Raw genomic sequence first — 5,352 nt, 5'->3', positions numbered from 1 at the left:
GGTGGCCGCTACTACTCAAACATGAAATTCTTTAAACTCTGTATTTCTTAAATATGCTTTCAAGAGCACTAGCTCAAAAGCAGTCATATATAATATAATAATAATAATAATAATAATTTCTCTTTTTACTCTACTAATATTTTGCAGATTTTACACGTTGACTCAAACAAATTAAGCGTGTTCAGGATGAACATGAATATCAACCTATTTAAATTATAATTAAGATACTAATTCAATATCCCGTGAAGGAGATTATTATTTGTAAGTCCTTCAGACTCTAAGTCTCCTTCAAAATAGCATTCATATTTAAAATAGTCAAACTCATACTAATTGCTGATCAATTGCAGTCTCCTAGAAAGGGCTAGGAAATCAGCTCAATTACGAGGACTTAAAGGACAAGATCAGTCTCATTGCATTTTTTATATCCTTAATTAATAGGACAAGGAGACTCGTCCTTTAAGGACCACTAGGATTAGTTAATATTTTCAAATTACTTTTATCAGTTAATTAGGGTCAAACACAGAAAATTACTCATTTTTTAACGTCAAAATTTTCATGTTTCTAGGACGAATCCTGGGATGAAATTTATACCAGAATATTTGTAAAAGCTTCAAATCCTAGGATTCATCCATAAAATTCAAATAGTATGTATAGTCTTTCTAATATTAATGAAAAGGTTTTTATCATTTATGATATTATGTGCAAAGAAAAGATGAAAAATTGCACATCTTTTAGGACAAAATTAACGCATTTAGGATCTAAATTAAGGACCTGGACTAACGGCAAATCATTTTTAAACTCCTTAAAAATAGATTTGCCATATCAGAATTCAAAATTAGTTAATAGTTTAAGAACTATTAAAGATAAAAGATTAGCTGTTTTCCACCCAAGAATTAGGTCACCCGCAAAAGGTGAAAGACGACATGGAAAAATGTAGCAATTCATCAGCAATTTTTGGTAAATAGGAAAATTAAGTTAATGTGTCACCAAAGACACAACAGAAATTATTTAGAAAATATTAAGTTTTAAGTGGGAAATTTAAAATTGTATAAAAGCTAAAGAAATTGTTAAAATAAATCAGAATGAAAAAGCCAGCTTCAACAAGAGTTTCACTCAAGACTTCAGCGGCAGCTACTACAAGTAAGTGCCAAATAAAAAGCAGGGCTTAATTATTCTCCTGGACAGGCCTAAGTTCGGCGGCACCATCCCGAGTGCCAACAAGACATCGGCCCCAGCTAAAACTTGCCTAACAAGCGGTAGGTGCAGAGAAGCTCTCGTAGAGCTGAATTAAATAGATGACGAAGGAGGCGCACCACAGCCAAGTCAGAAGGGCTAGAAACGCTTCAGATTCCCCGGAGAGGCAGCATCCAGGTTGCTATTTTTCAAGTGGCAGTAATAGCCCTATACTTGAGGCTAGAGGCTGTCCAATTGTGGACGCCAGGGGAACGACTTATCCGGCAACTATTTAATTACAGCCTCGTGAGCTACGCAAAGGAGCAAGGAGCCTTTCTGAACGTTTCGGAAAGGATTCTTCCTCTAGGCTAAGCTCTGCTACAAGTCAGGGCTTGGACAAAGCGTGTTTCAGATCGAATGCAAAACCTCGAAGCATATCAGAATGATAAGTCAGTTGCCTTTAGGAAAAAAGTTTCCCAAAAGTTCATTGTCTCTATGGAAAAACGCAGGGGCATGACATATCCTATGTTTCCCATATATTTCTAGCGCGCCGAAAAACTTTTGGGATTATTAGCTGTTTTCTGTCAGTGTAAAATGAATTAGCAAAAAATATAAATGCAAAATAAAAGCCAACTTAATATTGAATAGGCAACCGAAAACCCCAAATTGGCAACCTACGTTGTTTTGGAGGTATCTCGTGAAATGTGTACGAAAACAGGGAACAATTTACACTAAAATCGGTCGCATTTTTCGGAGCTAATGTACCGCCCCCCCCCCTAAACGTATGAAAAAATGATTTTTTGGACCCTCCACTGTAAAAATGCTTTTTCTTCAAATAAGATAGTGAATATGTACCAGTTACTTAAGGGATGCATGGCCTTCTGCAACTCGGCCTCTTGTGATATTGAATCACTTCATGGCTTTTTCATGGACTATTTTTATCATTTTGATAATCTTTTTGTGAGAAATCTTAGAAAATTAAAATTGAATGCGTCTTCTTTAAGAAAAGACTACTTTGTATGATGGCCTGAGTCAACGAACACCAAAAGAGAATTTTCAAGAGATACTCACTAAAAAAAGAAAGTCACAAACCTGAGCTTTCATTTATCATTATCTTTTTCAACTGGTAATCCCTATTGAGGTCGCGGGCCCATGACATCCAATTTAGCAGCGTACACTTGTTGATCCTCCGCCACTTCAGGAAAATGTTCAGGTTCAATCCCAAGGCGCTCCAAGTCAAGATTATGAATTTGATTCAGCCATCTTATCTTAGGTCTGCCTCGAAGTCGATGTCTTCTCACAAATGGCATGCATAGCTTTTCTGGGGAATTTTTTTGAGTTTTCATTGATTATGGGAATTTATCTTGGCACTTATTAGCACTGCAAAACATCTTTGAACTCTATCCACTTTAATTTTTGGGCAAAAATTCATCCTGGTGTAAAAGAGGGTACCAGGATTACCTCGAAGAACAATGAAAAACACATATTGGAGCAAACCTGGTTTAAGTTCAATTTTTGAAATAGCTCCACCTGCTCTTTAGAAAAATGCTTATGCAGCAAATAAGAAAATGAATATGCAGCAGAGTGACATGTCCAAACAAATTTTATCGGATATGAAACAAAGATTTTGTACACTTTGCATTTATCTTGGGAAATTTCGTTGATGTGATCAAAAGATCTTCGAAATCTCAGAGTAATACCGTTTTATAAGAATTTTATCAACTTAAAAAACTTTTCCTGGTTGAGATTTAATGACAAGTAGAAATGTTGGTGAAAAGTGATAAGTCAAGAAAGACAAGATCATCAAGCTCCATATGTTATAAAGAAAAAGCAACAGATCAACAAATATAACCATGATACTACTATGGATCTACGAAAGCAGGAAGAAAAACAATATTTATCGCGATCGGTTTTTCTCCAAATAGCTTTTCATTGAGTGTTGAGTTATGTGCCGTAAGCTACGGGGGTGGAATTGCTGTTGTAGAATAGAACCAAAAAGACATGGTCGACTTTCTGCGAAAACGGATTAACTTTAAGAGAATTGTTGGAAGACAAGTTGGGAAAGATCATGCCAATATGAAGCTATTGCTAAACATTCAACCTGAACATTGTGTAAAAACCAGTAATCACTATGCCGTGAAAAAAATATTTTCAGAGGTACACCGATGTATGTAAATCTTTAGGAGTACAAAGATTGAAAAATTCTTATCTCTCACCCAATAATGCATTTAACCTCTCGATAAACTATTTTCGCCTTTTTCACGAAATTCCATTTATAGCAAGTAAGTCAATAATTTGTAATGCATCAAATTTGAAGAAAATTCACATATTTTTTTTTATTTTGCCCCTTTTTATGACTTTGCCTCTTACCTGTTGTATAATTTTTTTCTTGTCGACTCTGCCATAAAATTAACTTTGCTTTCCTGACTCTTGCATAAAACGCATTTTCTTCTTTTTAAACAATTTTATTTCCTCTTAATCATGGCTGATTTTCATATGTAGGTATTGACAACTCATTAAGATATTAGCTTTGCATTCAATTCTCTCTCTATTACGAAAAGTATATTCTTGTAGTCTCAACGTATGGTTCTCGACATAGGGGGCAGCTCGTTGTTTTTGAAGCACACTCTTGACATGTAGCAACGTGCCCGCATGGAATAAAGGCGGTGTTGTATTCATTGTTATAGCAGATTTTGCAAATTTTATTTGGTTGCTCTACAATGTCATATTCTGCTTCTTATATACCAGAATCCAAGGTATGATCACCAAAGAGTATCTCAAACAAATTGTCAAGTGTATCCTCGTCGTTGATGTTGAAAAATTTTAGCATTAAATGCTTTTTCTCCAAAATACTCATTTCTTTTCCGCTTTTCACCTTTCTGAAAATTTTTTCCACCACACCCTTACGTAATGCCTCATTGTTGGTTGCATGAAGAAGCTCGATCATCTCGCCAATTGACCTTTTATGCAAAATTAGCTGTACCAAATCAGACTCTGATTTGCCTTTTGCAAAAAGTTCTGCTAATTCTCTCAAGTTGTGAGTACTCATTGCGCTGTAGATTTATTCTGATTGATTGATTTTTCAAGATGCTCCGTGTTAAATAATTGCAAAATATTATGCCAAACATTTTTATTGAGAAAAAAGAGGGAGGGGATGCAGGAAACTTTTGAGGATGCAAATCCTGCCACTGATTGTGTGAACACACAAAAAATTGGTACTTTTAATTAATTCTATGGCATTTCACACAGAAAAGTGTATATCGCTATTAGAATCTCGCTGGATTTCTCGTATATTGCAACATTTGCTCCTCGTGATCTCTTTCTGAATCAGCCAGATTTTATTAATTGTATCGAGACCCAAAATTAAGTTTGTCTTGCCCAAAAATGAGCCACGTCAATGGTAGGCGGTATTCGCATGTTCTTTAGATACTCAATTTAAGATTCGTGATGGAAGGATCAGTCAGTCCCCGGGGACTGCCCAAGAACACCGATTTAGTTCCGATTATAACCCTAAAAATGCGTGGAGGTTCCTTTCTTGCTCCCAATCAACCAGATATTCCATAAAGCTATAGATCTTTCTTCTATGCTTTAAAATAATTTATCGTCAGTTTATATTTTCATTTATGTTTGATTTGATCTACAATTTTCTTGCTAGCTGCTTCACTCCTCTGGATTTCGCACAACTTTTTAGATGCTGTGACATAATTCATTTAAAATTTCTTCAGTATTAGAATTTGTGTAAATCTTCCCAAATCTTTTCAAGTTCCTCTTTTATGGGGCTATGATCGCAGTGATTTCTCAAATCAGGCAAAACAGTTCATGCCAAAAATGATTCTTAGAAGGGTTCATTCAAGAAGGTGCTTTTGCTTCATGGCACACTTATGTACGATGACCAAATATACCTTTTGTATGGTTTATTTTTTGGCCTTAGTATAGTAGTGAAGGACTTTTGAACCTTTGGCACTGTTACCGATTGACTTTTGGGAATGGAAAATACAAATTTTGCTATATCCAAGAAACAACAATGCAAAATATTTTACTATCTACATAGATTTACTTGAAATTTTGTTCTGTGATCAGCTATGCTCCTTAATTGCTCCATGAAGGAGAAAATAATCTGTGTGATCCTCACATCTTGCTCATATCTATCCCCTTGGATTACGAATAAGCGTCGCAATT

The sequence above is a fragment of the Phlebotomus papatasi genome, chromosome 4 (genome assembly GCF_024763615.1).
Source record: "Phlebotomus papatasi isolate M1 chromosome 4, Ppap_2.1, whole genome shotgun sequence".
Lineage (NCBI taxonomy): Eukaryota > Metazoa > Arthropoda > Insecta > Diptera > Psychodidae > Phlebotomus > Phlebotomus papatasi.
Note: the sequence above shows the minus strand (reverse complement) of the source record.